This window comes from Sinocyclocheilus anshuiensis, unplaced genomic scaffold, assembly GCF_001515605.1.
Source record: "Sinocyclocheilus anshuiensis isolate Anshui unplaced genomic scaffold, SAMN03320099.WGS_v1.1 scaffold2272, whole genome shotgun sequence".
NCBI classification, from domain to species: Eukaryota; Metazoa; Chordata; class Actinopteri; order Cypriniformes; family Cyprinidae; genus Sinocyclocheilus; species Sinocyclocheilus anshuiensis.
The window spans coordinates 11,084-31,881 of NW_015544256.1; the positions used below are offsets into that span (position 1 = coordinate 11,084).

At 38.6% G+C, this 20,798-nt stretch overlaps 1 long non-coding RNA gene and 1 pseudogene across 1 annotated transcript; one reads left to right on the top strand and one right to left on the bottom strand.

The window, feature by feature from the left end:
• On the top strand, positions 1 to 1,478 carry LOC107697990 (uncharacterized). The gene is made up of 3 exons (XR_001635290.1): positions 1 to 42; positions 295 to 425; positions 1,422 to 1,478. It is a non-coding gene; the product is annotated as an uncharacterized LOC107697990 (long non-coding RNA).
• Positions 1,479 to 6,015: 4,537 nt separating this feature from the next.
• LOC107697988 (cilia- and flagella-associated protein 36-like) lies at positions 6,016 to 12,907 on the bottom strand (annotated as a pseudogene).
• Positions 12,908 to 20,798: the final 7,891 nt, after the last annotated feature.

A 20,798-nucleotide genomic window follows, 5' to 3' on the forward strand; every position in this document is an offset into this window, starting at 1 on the left:
GATTCTGCAAGTGTCTTTGGCTACAGTCAAGCGACGCATGAAGTAAGTTGCATCAAGATTATTTCATTTTAAACTATTTGATGTGCATAAAATTAACATTGTATTTACATTTTGCATTTGCATTCAACTCATGCATTGTTTTCAATTCATGCATTCCCTGGGTATCAAACCCATGACCTTTGCATTGCTATAGCGCCATGCTCTACTATTTGAACTACGAGAACATCTCTAGGCAATGATCAACATTATCTTGATGATAAACAGTAGTTATGTTTGTATTCGTATTTGTTTCAGGAGGTTCAATTTGAATTGCTCTGTGACATATTCTGATGTAACTGATGATGCCCTTGATGACATGATCAAAGATATTGTGGCTGGGAATGATCAGCTTGGATCTGAGGCTGTCAGGGCACAGTTACGGGCAGGTGGAGTACGGGTGCATCAATGTGCCGGCAGCGGATCGGTTACTCCGTGATATAGCGGACTATATAGCAGAAGTTAACACACGTAGGCAGCATGAACAACAACGTAAGTAATTAAAAAGCTTTGCATTTTGCAATAGGAGACTGTTTAGACATTATTTAACAGAATCTCTTTGACTATACATTAAATGATTAAAAATCTATCTGTATCTGTAGTGATAGTACTGTTTTGTGTAAGATAAGTAGTCATGGGTATTAAATTGCCTTGATTAGTTTTTTTGTAGTAAAACTTGTAGCAAAGATCACTGATCCACATAGTGGACAGACATGGTTATTACATTAGCTGTTCTGACAAGAGCATTAAACATTTTATTCCCTTCATATTGTGTTTCTACATAAACCACTCTTTGTGACTTATAAAACTTGATAGGGTTACAATTATTTATCATTGTTATTATTGTTGCAGCCAGTTCCAGTTATCAGGCTCCACTTACCTGTAGTGGAGGTAGAGGAGCGCCCCATTACAGCATCACTAGAGAGCAACTTTCTGGTTTTTCTCTTCCTTCAATAGTAGAGATTCTGCAAGTGTCTTTGGCTACAGTCAAGCGACGCATGAAGTAAGTTGCATCAAGATTATTTCATTTTAAACTATTTGATGTGCATAAAATTAACATTGTATTTACATTTTGCATTTGCATTCAACTCATGCATTGTTTTCAATTCATGCATTCCCTGGGTATCAAACCCATGACCTTTGCATTGCTATAGCGCCATGCTCTACTATTTGAACTACGAGAACATCTCTAGGCAATGATCAACATTATCTTGATGATAAACAGTAGTTATGTTTGTATTCGTATTTGTTTCAGGAGGTTCAATTTGAATTGCTCTGTGACATATTCTGATGTAACTGATGATGCCCTTGATGACATGATCAAAGATATTGTGGCTGGGAATGATCAGCTTGGATCTGAGGCTGTCAGGCACAGTTACGGGCAGATGGAGCACGGGTGCAGAGAGACAGAGTGAGAAAGAGTTTAATTCGAACAAGCCCCAGGGCAGCCGCACTAAGGGCAATGGCACAAAGAAGACCACAGAGGCGATTGTACAGTGTTGCTGGACCAAACTCCCTTTGGCACCTTGATGGCAACCACAAATTGATAAGGTAGATATACACATTACATGGCTATGCTTTTTTGTTTTATACATGTAACATTTAATAAAGTATATATTATAAAAAAGTATTCATGAACTTCCCATTATTAAAATATTTGTTATAGGAAGATGTACTGTAATGTATTTTCTTTTTGTTCTTAATGTCTTCTATTATAACAGCGTTTCTGTGTTGTTTTAGATGGAGAATTATCATTCATGGTGGTATAGATGGCTTCAGTCGTCTCATAGTCTTTCTCCGTGCCTCAAGCAACAACCGCAGCAGCACTGAAATGAACTGCTTTTTGAATGCTGTGGCCAGGTATGGAGTGCCTTCTAGGGTCAGAACAGATCATGGCGGAGAAAACAATGATGTCTGTGATGATGAACATTTTCAGGGGCTCAGAGAGAGGCAGTGCTATCAGAGGCAGCAGCACTCATAACCAGTGTATTGAGAGGCTCTGGGGTGACCTGTGGTGGGGATTGACTAATGTTTATTATCTCTTCCACTTCCTGGAGAGAGAAGGTATAGTGGACATAGACAATGAAATGCATCTCTGGGCTCTTCATTGTCTACTTGCAAAGGATCAACAGGGACATGACTGCCTTCATCCGACAATGGAACAGCCATGGGCTGAGAACTGAAAGACATCAGACCCCAATGCAGATTTTTGTCCGAGGCTGCCTGGAACAACAAGGACAAAGAACCACAGCAATGCAAGAAATCTTTGGCAGAAGAGCTGGGCCAGCAGATGAAACTGTTGTTCAAGGACCATCTGAACAAGAAGAAACGACATCAAGAATGCAGGGGGCAGCAATGGTTGACTGGCCAGACAGAATACCAGTACCACAGAATCACTACACTTTGGACAATGCAACCTTGGAGCAACTTGTTGCACAATTTAATCCACTTGGTGGGACACAAGCAGAACTTGGATTAGACATCCTTTGCAATGTTTTGTCTTTTTTGACATCTTTACATCAATCATAGGAAAGGACGAGTTCATCCCAGAATAGAACTTAAGGCTGCATGTTATGTTTGACTTTCATTAAATGGGCAAAACATAGAGCTAACCTTTCAAGTTTGTTTAAGTATGTCCCATTATACATTATTACTTTCATGTTTTTATTTCTTGACTCCAAAAGAACTGTGTCCAAAACATAACATGAAATTTGGTCACCTTTTTACATTTGTATGGACCCAAATAAGTGCTGCTTGCGGCTATGACTTTAATAGTCATTATTTTAATATGTAAATATGTTAAGATGTTGTAGTAGTCATTTTAATTTAAGGTCATGTGCATCAATGTCAATGTTAAGGTCTTCTGGAATGCTGGTGAAATAAAAGTGTTGAATGTTATTGGTACAGTCGATGAGCGCTATATAGCAAACATTACTAAAATGATTTTTTTTTTTTAAATACGTTGATCTCACTAAATAAATATATTGCTGTTTTATTTCTTTAAAACCAATAAATGTTAATATTTTGTGAATAAATCATGTGGGCTTGTTTGGAACACGTGCGGGCTTAAATGGTGCCAAAGTAGCCTACCAAGCTTTGCCACACAGATTTTAATAGGTGGTTAGCTATAATAATTCAGGCAGTGTGACAATGATGTAGGCTAGTAGGTAGTTGTGAGTGCAGGTGCGAAGTAAATTAATATTTATGAGATAATATTTCATGGGTAGGTTGCAGAATTTATGCCTACACAAAAGAAAGCTCTGTCTAGGCTCTGCCAGAAAGCGCACCCTATTATTTTACAAAAGCAATTTGGAACTTTTTTGTTGTTATTGTGGAAATGCACAAAATAAAGCAGACATTTATATTCATTTTCTCTGTTACCACAATGCAAGGGATCCGAGAAGTGCAGTGTTGCGCTTTATATGAGATGTATATTTGCAAGAATTGTAGCCTATGCAACAGCCAAACAGTATGAAGAAACGTTATTGTGACTAATTTGCAGAGCGGTATAAACTCTTAGTCTGCGTGATGGGACACAGGCAGTAAAGACAGGCTGAGTGGAAAAGTGGTGTTTCAGGGCCGCTCACGCACAAATGCATAAGCTCTTTATTTTATTTTTTTCACGAACAAAAAAATACGAAAAATCTAGCTTAATTTTCGTTCCGTTTTTCAAACAGAACGACATAATAATAATAATAATAATGATAATAATAATAATAGCCTAATAATACTAAAATCAAACAGTTTGTCATTTCTCTTTATTTCTTTTTGTTCGTATTTCGACTTGGTGTTAAATCAAACTTAAGTCATTCAAATAAAGAAATATTCCAAGCCCAGAGTCGATTATTCAGAAATAACCGGTTAGATCTCATTTTAAACAAGTCATGTCCTCTGGGTCTGAGTGCAATTATTGGATAGCATTATATTGTAGACAGATTGGAGATTAATCCTGATAAACATGCCGCTACAATTAAAACCATTACATTAAAATACATTTAAACAGCGTATTTCTATTAGCCCTCCTGCAGATCCTCATCAGGACTGTGGCGACAGCAGCGCGGACAAGTGCTCTGTAACCATTCTATAATGGGAAAAACACATCTTTTAACGACGTAACCTCGTTATTACAAGAAAATATGTCGTTTTAATAACGACATAACATCTCGTTATTACACATAACTGAGCGGAAAAAAATAATATGCGTGTGGCAGCAATGTGTCACCGCAGGACTTGAACCAGTGATCGTGGTGGGTCAATCACTAACAAAAAGGCTAAGGACCATTGCCTCCAACTTCTGTAGCTGCACAGCTTTTACACATTCTCTGACTTACGTTACCCTATACTATGAACGATTTCTTGTTTTGGAAATTAAATTACTCAAAGATAATATAGCCTATAATGTCCTGTTATTTATGTACGTAAAAGGTATTTGTGTAATAAATTATATAAATACAATGGGGTTGGTATGCTAAAATGCTGTCCATGTAATATTAATAATTACATATAAGTAGGCTATGATAAAGACGTGGAATCGGCCTATGTTCAATGTTAGTAGAGATGAAAATATACAAAAAGTTACTTTGTACATAAATATTTCCTATCAGTTCACAGCACTTCTTCCGCTAAAACGATCTGTGGTACATTAGTCTGGTCTGGTTCTGTTCATCATTGGGTGAGAGCAGTTCAATATTACTGGCTGTGGAAATCAGCGGGCTCATTATACTACAAGGAAAACGCCGTAAATAACGCACGCTTTTGTGCAATCAGAACGCTTTTTTTAAGGCGTCCTGTGGCAAGCCGAACGGCGTTAAAAGCGGCGCTTTTTAAACACTTTTTACGGTTTACGTGCGTTTTTTTACGGCGTCTGCCATCAGGATGCCGTATTTGACGGCGCTAATATTGTTTAAAACGCCGTCAAATACGGCGTTTTGTATGTAAACGCGATTTACCTATAGCGTAAATGTGATGCTCTTGGCTTGCCATATTAAAGCAGGGCACCCTCCTGCATTCTTAACAAACTCTGAGGTGTGCACAAGCGCATTTAGAGCGTCTATAATGAGCCGATTTTGGGTATGGATATAGAAGCCCTATGACTACAACTACCTTCATTTGAACTGTCATAAAATTATGAAATTATCGCACATTATGGGATTTTTTTCATTATTGATCGTACATCATACAGAGGTCAAAATTATCGTACAAATACGATAATTATCGTACGTCTGGCAACACTGATGTGAGTGTCCCCATAATGCATAACAATAATTCATTAAGTTCATTAAGATTTAAACATGTTGCAGAAACAAACAGACAACACTGCAGTCACTGTGTCGATAAACTGATCATTCAAAGAGATTTGAGCAAACATCTCTATTAGTCAACAGGTCTGACACAAGTCCAGTGTGAACGCTGCATTCAGTGTTGCCAACTTCTTTCAATGGAAAATAGCTAAAGCCAGTTTGAAAAGTCGCTAAATGTTGCTAGATGATGTCATGTGCTAATTAGCATATTAATGACGTCTTCGTATTTCCTTTTACATTTGTTTGCCTCTCTGTGCTGCTCACATACTGTATTTTAATTCAGCCAAATTCTCAATAAAACGGTTTTCATTTATATAATTTACTGTTTCTGTTGTCAGCAAACGGGATAAATATGAAATAGTGACTGAAATGTGGCCCTAGGGGGGCTAGGGGGGTATGAAAAGTCGTTAAATCTAGTGACATAGTTGCTAAGTTGGCAACACTGGCTGCATTGACTGCTGCTACACACACCTCACAATCTCTCAGGTGTTCATAGAGAGTAACCGGAGATCACACCTAATGCTAGGCGACGACAGGTACATAAAAAAATATAGATTAAACAATATACACAATTGTATCCCTCCATGTTATTGTCTCCCGCGCGGCGCCGCAGTAAAACTGAAGTGTCATGGCTTTACAGTGCGTTTCCCGCTCTATGATCACAGAGACGACCTGAGCTTCATTTCTTGATGACTTCTTCTTTGAGCTTCTCTGCCAGGTGTTTTGTCTTCTGCAACTTCTTCTTCTCTTCAACAGAGATTTCCTTGGAATATGAAAAAAAGGAGAAAACTGATTATTGGAAAGGAGGACTATCCAAAAGCAGCAGTGGAATGACAAAACTGCAGATTATCAGACAAGTGATAACAAATTAACACATTCAGCTGTGCCTTAAAGGATCATGAAGCACCGAACTACATTTCCTGAGATGTTATCAAAGTTATCAGTTCATGTTAATAGTGCTGTTTTCCTCTACAGACGCTCTAACGAGAGGATTTGCGAGTGTGCAGAAGTGGATTCAGACTCCAACAGCTCTGATTGGCCGCTGCATTCACGTGCTCTACTCTGATTACCCAATATATCCAGTACTGCAGAAAAGCAGACATTCAGGATCAGTTTGGTAGCGAAGTACTGGTGCTTCTGAAATCATTATCAAAAGTGTTTCATGAGACCAGACAAAATGATGAGGCAGGAGACGCACGAAACACAGCCAGAGGCAGTGAGGGAAAATTAGCATTTTCATTTCCCCAGCACCAATCATGATGTGCAAATGCATCCTTTTATGATGTCAAAAGAAGAAATCTGGTCATGTCTTCCCATGTGACTGTGAGCGGCTGCGTGTCATACACGTGTGAGAGACGAGCAGCACCGCTGTGGCTGTTCTAGGGGCCGTGTCTCTCACACTCACAGCTCTGGAGCTAAAGCAGGATTTCAGTACCTGAGCAGGGGCTCTGGGCTCCGGGGCCGCAGGAGCAGCGTCAGCCGGGCTCTGCAGTGTCTGATCTCTCTTCAGGGCCTGCAGCTTGTCTCTCTGCTGCTTCAGATACTCAGAGCGCTACTGTAACGCCTGCTCATCCCACACACACACACACACACACACACACACACACACACCAAAGAGTTAAACTGAAAAACAACAACACTTGAGCTCTGTCTGTTTGATCACATGTTCATCAAAGGTTTAACTGGTTAATGGTGCAGTGTAATCAGGTAAAACAATCCAGCAAAACATGCCTTTGATATACATTTCTGGACTGAACATTAAAGCGGTCATTCTAAATGAAGTGTCAGATTAAGACAGGTCAGAAGCGGTGTGTGTGTGAAGGGTCAGTGATGAGAGTGTCTTACTCTGGACTCATCTGACAGAAAGGTGTTTTCGTGTTTTTTGTCTTGTGAATCGCAGTGTTTTTGTACGTATTCGTCGCGTCTATCTGATTTATGTTCTACTGTTAGTGTTATCTGTATGCACCAAGGGTCTGAGAGTAACGCAATTTCAATTCTCTGTGTGTATGTGCTGTACATGTGGAAGAATTGACAATAAAGCAGACTTGACTTGACTTGACTTGATCTGTCGGCGTGTGGCTGTCTGCAGACACCGAACCCTGGACAGGTGTCCTCTCTGCACTTTCACCTGCACACACACCGCACTGTGCTGAAGCTGCAGTCAAACACCCTCTCACACTTCAAATCAAGACTCGTCACATCAGTAGCTTCATAACAGCACTTAATTTGACACGGAAGCTGAACTCAATGAAGACTGATGATAACAAAAACGATTGTTATGTGAGCGTTAAATCAGCCGTGGCCGTTGATCGCATGGTCATCAACAGATGTGCTTCATATGTGAGATTAGTGAGGCGTGCCGGCTGTGATCACACACACTCACGTGACGGCGTGGCTGCAGACTCCTTTAACTTCAGCTCTCTGGTGTCTGTGCTGCCATCGGTCTGTGGACAGCAGAAAGACACAAACATGCTCCTGCTTCCACCTGCTACTGCCAGCAAAACATCAATAGGCTCAGAACAGTCCTCACAAAAGTTTATTTGCATGCATTTATAAGCCTTGTTAATTCACACTTTCAGGTGATTTTACTCTGGCACTGTCTAAAGATGTCAGTCGCACAGCACACAATGTCAAATCTCCCTGCAAACACAGTCCGTTAAGAAGGTAAATCAGATGTGTATCATTAAACTACATCCACACATTCAGTCTTAAAGCGGCAGTAGCCTAATATACCTTATCTACATATAAAATAAATAAGAGAAAAACACTCGCTGCTCTTGACTGAATAACTTTTGAAACTTTAATAAGAGTCAATTATATTTAACTAGCATAGTGAAGTATAGCGTTTCATTTTACATTTTACATTTGATTTTTCAATTCATGAATACTACTGATAGACAACCAAAACGTATTGCTCTCTTTATTTCACTTGCATCTTTATGAGAAATAGCTCAAATAAATGCAATAGAGCAACCATTTCCTCTGTTCTTCTTTAATCAGTGATTAGTACTTGCATTAGTTGGGCTAGTGATGCTTTTTGCTGTGAAACAGGTGACTGTCCTGCAGAGTTCAGCAGGATCCTGATCAAACCGGCCTGTCTGAAACCGTCTAGTGATCAGCTGGTTCAGGTGCATTTGCTCAGGGCTGCAGGACAGTGACCTCCAGGGCTCAGATGCTCAATGCTACCACTTTATTTCTTATCTGTGACATCTGCTCTTGAAAGGAGCCATATTAAATCAGGTTTACGTACTACTTGCTTATTTCCAGTACCTATATAATAGCACACACTGGCGGCCACGCCGGAGATGATTCAGACTCACTGCGCTGGTTTGCTGGCTCACAGAGACACACAGAGGAGTCTCAGACAGACTGCTGGAGGTGGAGGCCTGCTCCTCTTTCTCCTGCACCCTGTGCTCCATCTCCAGATCATACTCCTCCTTTGACCTCCTGCAGACACACAAGCAGTGTATGAGTGTTATTCACTGAGAGACTTGACAAAGCTCGACTGACAGACAGGGTCCCTAAACTCTACTCAGTGAGCACAGGACATCTGCTGAACAAACGCACTCACTCTGGAGAGACGGATGGAACGCACTCCCAGTAAAAAACCACTAAGCCTTCCAAACTCCCACAACATTATACAGCCCACTGACGTAAAATCCACAGAGACAGAGTTACACAGCTGAGAAGGTGAATATGTAAAGGAAAATGTGCCTGTGAAACATACAGCAACTACTATACTAACTTCTGAAATCACAAGCCCAACTCTCGATTGCTTACATGCTGCGAAGAGAAAATGCTGGTCAATCGCTGTTGGATGAAGTTTGTGACGTCTGAAATAGCTTAGCAAAAGTCCTGGACTGCTGGACTGTGATCGCTCAGAAAGTGAACGCAGCAGTCAGGCTCCAGATTTAGGCTGAATGTTCATTTTGAAATCTAAACTTCTATGATCTCTAGCCAGTCCATTCCTCCACACCGTCTTTGATTGACTTGGATTGGTCTTCTGCAACACTAACGGAGCAGGATCTAAATCCAGGTTTGGATTCAAACATTTGTCCTGAGCAATGTGATCTAACCCTGATCTGTTAATGGCATTTATTAGCGTTAGCATCTTCATTAATAGAAACAGAAACCTCGGGACAGAGCCGCATCATGTGAATCTTGCTGGCAGTGCTGGGACAGTAACTCAGCACGCTAAGAATATGACACTGTTCTGTTTCGGTGGGACATTAAGCTGCTTAACCGTCAGTGGTCTCGCTGCGGCGTTATACACCTGGCTTACTGTGAACGCTATCAATCCCTTTACAAGTTGAAGTAACCTCGCAGGAAGATGATTGAAATGCTTTTGGAACACACGTGTGCGCTGGGTCAAAGTTTATGACTGAACCCCGAAGCCACTGGCCACGGTTATGAAGGGATGCATGTAATCTCCAGCTGTCAGAGACGGTGCTCATCATACAAGCAGCACGTCTGATGCCAGCGAGGCGAGGTGGTGAAATTACTGGAGAACCTCCTGAAGGATCTTCATTTCTTACTGCTCGAGTTCACTCACGACGTCCACTCCGTCTGTCAGACACCGGGGCAGCCCGCCTGAAACACACATGTCCTGACAGAATCAGCATTAATAAAACACCAACAGATCAACTGAAGAAGACGACGCAGGTCATCTTTTGTTTTAATGATACTTAACCACTAAAGACAGTGCAAATGACTTTTGTGAAACATCCTGTCTGGGCTTGAATTTAGAAATTCTTTCTTTTTCTTTATCTTTATATCTCACAATTTTGACTTTTCTTCTCAGAATTGTGCTAAGTACTCAAAAGTGGCTACTTAACAGGCTTCCATATTTTCTCTATTATCTACAGAAAAATGGGAGCTGGTTTGATGCGAGAGACACAAGACAGCTGAAGAGAACAGAACGAATCAGCTAGCATGTCAAATGCAATAAATGTAATGAAGTTTAACTAATCGCAGCGTTAATGCTTCGACAGCCGAAAAACAACAAATGCACGTGTGAACATGTGCTGAGTACCGTTTCTCTCTCTGATGACATGCAGAGCCTGCAGCTGAAGCTCCATGTTCTTCTGGACCATCAGAGAGCGAAACATCTGAAAATCATCTGTAGCGAGAACTGGCTGGAAAACAGCCTGATTGAAGAAGAAAACATTCAGGAAGCTAATTTTAGCCATGAGGAAAGCACACAAATGTTTCTGCCCGCTGTCTGCATGCAGAACCAAAACCACATACGCATGGATGCAGGAAAGGGAAAAGCATTAGGATTTTCATCATTGTCAGTTTTGGGTGCATTATTTTCACTGGATAATGTTCAGTCGGCTAAACTCTGATAGAGAGATCCAGTGATCAGATGACAATGAGGCTGATCTTCCACACAGCTGTGTGAACATCAACCGTATCAACAACAGAAAGAGACTGTCCAGTTCTAGTACGGTATCCTTACAGCTAAAAAGAAAATGTAAACCGCTATATTTGAGCTGAAAAATAAGACAAGAGGAATAATTCCAATCAATACATGTGTTTCAAATGAAACATGGTGAATGCTTACAAACGTATTAAAAACACAGAAAAAGACCAACTAAAACATCATCATTAAATAGATCGCAATTCATTTAATTCTCAGTTTAATGAGGTATTTGGTGCAAAGGACAGAAGATGTAACCGTAACGTGGATCAGCTGTGTCTCTCAGAGCAAAGGTGTGCATGCTTGCTGAATACTTCAAGCAAATAACTCCGTAATTACTTCAGTAAAAATCTAGCAGTTTCAAGAGCAGAGCTCAAATGAGCTTCTCTTTACAGCTGATTCTGGGGCTTATGGCATTTTGCTTCTGTTAGATCTTAATGCTGCATTCGGTACTATACGTCACAGCATATTACTGGACAGATTACACAGGTGGATCGGTCTGTCTGGAGCCGTGTTGAACTGGTTTAAATCTTACCTTTCAGGTCGCTCCCAGTATGTTTACCTGGGTACTAACAGATCTCAGACTGTGCCTTTGAGTCAGGGTGTCCCTCAGGGGTCCGTTTTGGGTCCTGTTTTATTTAGTGTTTATGTGCTGCCTCTTGGGCAGATTATTCAGAAGTATGGCCTGAGCGATCATTGTTACGTAGACGACACCCAGATTTATATCAGCACTCAGCCTGATCTCACGTCTTCCTCTTTAACTCTCTCTGCCTGTTTGCTGGAAATTAAGGCATGGAAGAGAAACAACTTTCTCAAGCTAAATTGTTCCAAAACTGAAATTGTATTATTTGGCACTCCATCTAATGTTAATAAGTGTACTAATTTTAAACTCACAGTGGACAATACCCAAATATCCCCTTCAGTGCAGGTGCATAATTTGGGCGTGATTTTTTATGCGCAGCTGACTTTTAATTCTTATTTTAAAAATATAACTAAAGTAGCTTTTTTCCCTTTCTCTCTAGGCCTGATGCTGAGAGGCTTATTCATGCCTTCATCACATCGAGGCTTGATTAGTGTAATTCTCTCTTTGTGGGTTTACCAGCAAGTTCCATTAAGAGGTTGCAGTTTAATACAAAGCTCAGTCTTTCGCATCCTCACGCCATCACATTACTCCTGTGCTCCAGCAACTGCACTCAATCACGTACTGAATTTAAAATTTTGATTTTATATAGGGTCTTTTCCTATAATGTGCCTAAATGATGGAACTCATTGCCTGCATCTATTAGGAATGCAGCGTCTTTGGATTGTTTTAAGAAATTGCTTGACTCATCTATTTAGTAAAGTTTTTAATTACTGATTTATTACTGTGATTTTTTTATATATATTTTTGGTTTGATTTGTTACTTTGTTCTGTAGCCTGCATGTTGTAGCGCTTTGAGTTTGAGAAAGGTGCATTACAAATAAAATGTATTATTATTATTAATATTAAATGCTGTTGGTTTATTGGTGACTAAATCTATTCAGACTCTTGTTTACGGTGAATATCTGCATTTGGTGTGATCAGGACCGGCAGTATCCGGGTCTGTCTGCAGCCCAGGTCGACCTCACACTAATCTCCCTCAACTGCCTTAACCTGCCTGTCACAGAAACTTACTCTCTCAGCACTCAAGCTTTTCTCAGTCCAAAATCTGCAGCTTCAGGCCGCGATACTTCTGACCCGAACACCAGAAATAAAGTATTGTGTGAGCTCCTTCTTCATCAGTGTCAAAGTGGAGGAAACCGATCCAGCCTGAACACGAGTACAAACACGAGAGAAGCCCAGCACAAGCTCCATCAGATCCTCAGTGAACGCCACCCGTTCTAGCGCATCTACTCTGGGCCTCTTACCTGTAGAGTCTCAGACTTGGTGAAAGAGGAGCAGGCGTGCAGGAACAGCTGCTCACTGATGCCCACCTCCTGCGTGTGGCTCTCCAGCAGGCGCTCCACCTCGACAGCACAACAGATCACCACCGATCAGAACAGCATTCAGCGCGGCTCTCACCAGCTGCTTGTACCGCCGGTGGATCTCCGTGTACGTCAGCTTATCCTCATTCTCATCATTAAACACTGAAAACAACGTGTGAACAATATGCACGCGTGACGAGCAGCTCATCTCTCATCAAACCGTATTTCATTGTTACACTGATGTATGGCGAGTGCAATGTGACAGGATTACCCGCCGGAGTTGACAGTCGTGTACTTTTACGTGTGAGAAGGGTACGTCGCCTCCACAGACTGTGACACCAAATACCTCAAATAGTGTTCAATTAAATTATTTTCGGTTTTACATTATTATTTTACTACAAATTATACACCATCAACAGAGCTGAAAATTAATTGTATTTTCACAATAACATCAACTTTACAGACACATAAATTCACACATAAATTCATTAATTATTTAACATATTATTCTGATATGTGCCATTCTGAGGTTTTACTTTTGATATATTGGTTATATGTTAATAATTTTACTTAACACTCTGGTATGGTGCTCACAGTTGTGCGAATACATTAGCTCAGGAGATGAGTCGATACATCATGTTGTTCAAGAGAAGGTGGTGAAACGGTATTTTAATAGAATTGTTAAAGAAGTGTGTAAACAATGCAGGTGCATTTTGAAACATTAAATTGGGCTGTCACTAACGATTATTTTGTTAAATGAGCAATCTACTGATGATTTGGTATTTTATGTAATATAGATAGACTTAAATGAACAGTAGCTTAAACTGTAAATCTTTAAAAATAGACTTAAAATATCTGTAACGATGAGGCAATAATAATTGGTTTAAATAAAACATCAAAAGCGAGTAATCATATGGTTTCATTGAACAACACTAACAGATAACGGTACAATTCAGAATAAAATAATGCATGCTTTGTCAGATGTTTAGCCACAAACTATGCTGATATTGCGAGACACATTTTCTCCTCGACAAGAAATATCCACACGTTGTAATATTGCGAGGCACGAGATCTAGTCAAGACCGGGAGGATACCCTGAATTTACCTTTTTTATTAATTGAAAATGAACAGTACCAAAGTGTTAAAGGAATAGGGATCTTTATGTTGTTCCAAACGTATTTTTTTTTCTTTATTTTTTAGAACATAATGTATGGAGACGCAAAACTTTTCCATGTCCTTTAAAAATATGACTTTTGGCCTGTAGGATAAACACAATGGTTTATTTCACTAAAATTTTGAAAATTTCTGAAACCATTAACATTTAGAATACAACTCATATTTTTACATTTTATTGTGTCTCTTTTCCAGTGCAATTACTTATTTTTTGTCTTGTTGCCTACTTTTGTAATTGTCATTATTTCAAGCCACTGTTTGTACTGCTTGCTCATTTTCAGGAATAAAGTACAATAGTAATGATACATTGGCATTGCTTTGGAGAAGTTGTCTATAATGTCTTAAATTCATCATCATTACTAACCAACACATTTGAAGTTTTGGGTTATCAAAATACTAGCTAAAAATATTAAGAATAAAATTCAGAGTACATTTTAATTGTTATCCAACATTTAATCTGAAGACTTAAAAAAAAAAATAAATACTATAAAAGGCAATGTTGTCAAACATTTTATATTTCAACATGAACAACAAAACACACCAGAATAAGTATAAAAAAACAAAAAACAAAAGCATTGTTGTCAAACACTTTATAATATTTCAACATGAATAACAAAAAACACCAGAACAAGTAAAAAAAAAAACCCAACAACACGAATAACCCATCAGGCTAGCCCAAAATGTGGGGACTGCCCAATGCCCAAAATCATATGTCTGCTGAAGCTGTCATGCAAGGCATGTATTGGGAGCCTCAGAATCAGTGCACACGTGTTTGCCTCCGGATAAATTCTCTTCACTCCGTTTACTGGGTCATGTAGAAATGCTAGTGAATCAAACCCAAGTGGAGGAATTCGATCTGTGCCTGTGGTATTTGGTAAACTTGTTTTATGAAACAGGCCCCAAGTTACTTCTGGTATGAAATAAGGTCTCAGTTTTAAAATGTTGTCTTTTTTTTTTGTAAGAAATTCAAACAATAAATACCGTTTTGTGGCTCTACTGAAATCTTTTAGGCCTGCATGAAATAAAAACAGGGCTGGCCTTTTCTTCCCTATTGTGACGTATATCTGAGTGAAATGGTTGCTCCATCCCAATTCGCCCATTTATACTGCGCCCTAACACTAACAGTATGTACTTTTTTGGTGAAGAATTTTTAAATGTGTAGCAAAACAGAAGACAAGCTTTAGGACATACTGCCACATCAGAAAATGGTCTTTTATGGACGTTCTGTTGCTTAGTTACATGCATCCTGTGACCATAAACTGTCCTGTCAATCATCTTGTAACAGTTAACATACTTCACATTTAATTGAATATAATCTAATATATAATTTAATGTAACGCCTCTCAGACAACACACGATCCTGACTTCAGTTTGCGCTTGAATAGTCGGTACACAATACCCGTCTGGGCGAGTATTCACACAAAACAGTTGGATATATCTTAAGCGAACTTTTGAGGAAAAACATCTGATGTGTTAACATTATATTAGATCCATGCATATGGTCATAATATGCTGCCTTCAGTCATTAATGTGAAACAAACAATAAAAGAGAAAAGTTAATCACTGCTTTTGAGCGATCAGTTAATTTGTAATAAATATGCTAAAGACTAAGCAGTGACTTTTACATTTCATAATTCCATTAGTTTTTCTTACTTCAATGAAGTTTACAGAACTGAACAGGCATTAATTTCTTATAATTGTTCTACTATTTGTAGAACTGTTAGTTTTAATAAACTGAAATGAACAAAAAGCTACATTGTGATTATTACCCTCGCTCTGACAAACAGACCTTAAAGAGGTTTGTGATTTGCTGAGCCGTCAGTGGAGCAGGGGGCGTCCAATACACAAGTCCCATAGGCTAGTGTCTTCTTGTAGTGCTTTTAGCACCCCCAGTGTTTCCAAGCCCTCCTGCAATCTAATAAAGACATTAGAAAATCACAACACTCCGACAGACAAGACAGAGCAGGGCCTGGTTTCACAAAACAAGTTCACCAAATAAGCCAGGTTTATCTGACTTACTGCCAGTTGATTTGGTGCAAAATAAGTCAGACGGAAATAAGCCTGGCTTATTTGGTAAACTTGTTTTATGAAACAGGCCTCCGGAGCTGTTTTTGTTATGTGTCATCAGTTTCATGATAACGGAGATGGAATGTAAATGCACATTTTATGCAATTGAAAGAGCAAGAAAATCTGACTAAATCTCTCAGGCTATCTGCAGGATTTTTTTAGCTCAAATTTAAGACTTTTAATGACGTTTAAGACCTACACAAATAAAAATATACCATAAGAGCAGGGTGGGGCAATGTCTATGGTAACATTAAATTGTAAAATGACTGTAAAAACACGATTTACAGTTCAGATACAAAAAAAGTTTTATAAAATGATAAACTTCACAATGCAGCTTTTAAACCATTTTTAAGGAAATGGATGAGTCAAAAGTAAAAATTATTATATTAAATTTAATATTAATATTAGGGCTGTCAGTTTAATGCATTAACTTAGTTACAAAAAAATAATGCGATTAAAATATTTTAACACAGTTAACGCACTGGCAACACCCCCAAACCTGTACATCATCTTACATTTCATACAGTTAACTGTTGAGAAATATGATGCAGGGCAACAACTCCATACATGCAGTAACACCCTAAAATTCAAGATATTGGTGCAAAAATGACCCAGTATGTGTTTTTGTCTCATATTTATATCATACGATAAGCGATATCACAGGAGCAGAGAGAGCAATATCACACGAGTGCTGTTTGTCCACAATATCACGAGTTTAAATGTGATTTTATACTGTACTACAGTTCAGTAAAGAAGTTGATATTGCCTTATATTTTAAACACAATGTGTTTTTGCTCAGTTTTGCAGAGAAAATAATTACCTTTATAGCCATAGCAGAATTGTTGTGCGTCTCCGAGCAACACAGCGGTGTTTATTTTCTGGTTGAATCAGTGTTTTGAACGAATCGTGTGAATCAATGATTTAAATATCGATTCATAAAGAGAGCCGTTTGATTCATTCCTGAATGAATCAGCCGTTTGAATGAATCAAATGAATTAAATCATAATTAGGATTTTCTTGTACCATTTAAGACTTTAAGGACCCACGGAAACCCTGCTTATGACACCTTGCAGTGCTATCATTGAGCCTGAGAAAAAACACTATGCTGCAGACAAAAGGTAAATGCAGTTATCGCCGTTTTCCATGTTTGTGGAGAAAATATTTTTACATGGCTTTTTAAAAATGCCGGGTAGCTGGTATTTCGTATGCGTTTGGCCAATCAGCGTACACTTATGTCACTGGTAGTTCCTAGAGAACGGTTTTAGACCCTACTGTGAAGTAGGAACTACTTTAGCTTCCCCAAACAGTGCAAACACGCCAAAAAACTGGTACTTCCGCCAATAGTTCTAGGAACTATGAAAAGGTTCCTCTGGTGTGAAAGCCCCTATGAAAACATTCAGGGAATGTACAAGCACAAAAAGGTTATATCAAAGAAACCACAGGTACAATCCAAACACTTACTGTCTCAAGGGTGCTCCAGATAAAATTTAAAAGATGAAGCCAAAACCTCATCACGGTCTTTTAACGTCCTGATGAGAGTTAAGGATCCCAGAAGAACAAGGTTAGAGGCTGCCTCCTCTACAGCTTCCTGGGTTTCTTCAACTGCTTTTGCTTGTTGAATCTACAATGAACAAACAACTGTCTTTACTGTTCTTTACAGGTTGGTAATTAATGTCACAATTTAATTTTGTGTTGGTTGATTTCAATGACACAAAACATTACTGCCATCCAGTCTGTGACTTAAACTTTGAATGTACGTGCAAAGCAAGGAACGGGTGGACCTGACATTTTAATTTTTTCTATAATGGTTAGTTTAAGTACATATGTTCACCAAGATATCAAATTTGAAATGTGCAATGGACCCAAGTGTAACCAAAAGACTAAAAGAGGTATACAAATAAAAAATCTGAGATGTGTTGTCTTTTTACTCAGTGTACTGAGTAAAGTACTGACCCAATACCATATTTTGAAAACTAGAGCTAATCAACATTTTTTAATCTTTTTTGTTCTCAATGATCAAGAATTTAATAAAGTTTGACAGCATTTCAGAAGCCTTTTAGCTTTGTACAAGTGTAATTTGAACCTATCCATATATCTTGATAAATTTCATCCAACCTTAAGTGCTATCACCGGAGATGATCTTAATGCTCCACAGCATAATTGTTGTGCTTGTAATTAAATCACCACAATCTTTTGAAGCCACTTTTAGATGATGAATTACATACTATATCCAGCAACTGATCAAAGTAAAAAATATATTTGAGTGACAGCCAGTTTTCTAATTCTACCCCCACTAACCATCTTGTTACATTTACTCTTTTTTTACATTTATTGGTCACAATTCATAGTACGTGGCCTGAATATTATTAAATATTTAATAAAATGTACTTATAATGTCTATGTTAGCACATTGTAAAACATTTGTAGTACTCGCATCATCATGCACCTCTTATGTTGACAGTGCTGAAATCACTGCCTATTCCAGTTTCACGTTTACTGTCAGTACACCATACTTACAAATGAACTAGATCAATATATTTATTTCCAGAAACCAAACATTAGGCTTATATGAATCCGTATCCTATGGCTCCCTCTAGTGGGCAACATCAATATCACAGCCTTTATCTTTAAACTGAAGTAGCTGACTGTTTAGAGCAGGGTTTCTCACCTCCAGCCCAAGAGGCCCACTTTCCTGCATTCTGTATTTTCTTCTCTGTGTCTTTTTGATCAGAAGTTACAATGTTAGTATTCATGCATTATAACCAATATAAAGTCCCTATTTACTTCCTTTAAGAATGTCAAAGCCTTTGAACTCAAAGGCTTCAATAATATATATACATATATATATATATATATATATATATATAAAACATCTGAGAATGTTGTTTGCTGAGCCGTCAGTGGAGCAGGGGGCGTCCAATACACAAGTCCCATAGGCTAGTGTCTTCTTGTAGTGCTTTTAGCACCCCCAGTGTTTCCAAGCCCTCCTGCAATCTAATAAAGACATTAGAAAACAATTATTTTAGTAAATTGTTAATTTACTAGCCGTGTGTAAATACAGATCAACTGCTTGTGACAATTACATCTTTATATGTATTTGCCAAACTTATGAAGACAGTAGGGGCTTTTTCACCACGTAGTTGTAGGAACTCTGTTCTAGGAACTAGCCAGTAGTGTCATTCCTAGAGAACCAATTTCTCCCTCAGGCCATTTTCCTGGTTGCATTCGCACCAGCAGCAGGAACTCTAAAGCGGCATTTACAAACGGCAACAACCGGTGAATGTAGGATGCTGTGATCGGAGCTGTTTTTGTTATGTGTCATCAGTTTCATGATAACGGAGATGGAATGTAAATGCACATTTTATGCAATTGAAAGAGCAAGAAAATCTGACTAAATCTCTCAGGCTATCTGCAGGATTTTTTTAGCTCAAATTTAAGACTTTTAATGACGTTTAAGACCTACACAAATAAAAATATACCATAAGAGCAGGGTGGGGCAATGTCTATGGTAACATTAAATTGTAAAATGACTGTAAAAACACGATTTACAGTTCAGATACAAAAAAAGTTTTATAAAATGATAAACTTCACAATGCAGCTTTTAAACCATTTTTAAGGAAATGGATGAGTCAAAAGTAAAAATTATTATATTAAATTTAATATTAATATTAGGGCTGTCAGTTTAATGCATTAACTTAGTTACAAAAAAATAATGCGATTAAAATATTTTAACACAGTTAACGCACTGGCAACACCCCCAAACCTGTACATCATCTTACATTTCATACAGTTAACTGTTGAGAAATATGATGCAGGGCAACAACTCCATACATGCAGTAACACCCTAAAATTCAAGATATTGGTGCAAAAATGACCCAGTATGTGTTTTTGTCTCATATTTATATCATACGATAAGCGATATCACAGGAGCAGAGAGAGCAATATCACACGAGTGCTGTTTGTCCACAATATCACGAGTTTAAATGTGATTTTATACTGTACTACAGTTCAGTAAAGAAGTTGATATTGCCTTATATTTTAAACACAATGTGTTTTTGCTCAGTTTTGCAGAGAAAATAATTACTTTTAAAGCCATAGCAGAATTGTTGTGCGTCTCCGAGCAACACAGCGGTGTTTATTTTCTGGTTGAATCAGTGTTTTGAACGAATCGTGTGAATCAATGATTTAAATATCGATTCATAAAGAGAGCCGTTTGATTCATTCCTGAATGAATCAGCCGTTTGAATGAATCAAATGAATTAAATCATAATTAGGATTTTCTTGTACCATTTAAGACTTTAAGGACCCACGGAAACCCTGCTTATGACACCTTGCAGTGCTATCATTGAGCCTGAGAAAAAACACAATGCTGCAGAGAAAAGGTAAATGCAGTTATCGCCGTTTTCCATGTTTGTGGAGAAAATATTTTTACATGGCTTTTTAAAAATGCCGGGTAGCTGGTATTTCGTATGCGTTTGGCCAATCAGCGTACACTTATGTCACTGGTAGTTCCTAGAGAACGGTTTTAGACCCTACTGTGAAGTAGGAACTACTTTAGCTTCCCCAAACAGTGCAAACACGCCAAAAAACTGGTACTTCCGCCAATAGTTCTAGGAACTATGAAAAGGTTCCTCTGGTGTGAAAGCCCCTATGAAAACATTCAGGGAATGTACAAGCACAAAAAGGTTATATCAAAGAAACCACAGGTACAATCCAAACACTTACTGTCTCAAGGGTGCTCCAGATAAAATTTAAAAGATGAAGCCAAAACCTCATCACGGTCTTTTAACGTCCTGATGAGAGTTAAGGATCCCAGAAGAACAAGGTTAGAGGCTGCCTCCTCTACAGCTTCCTGGGTT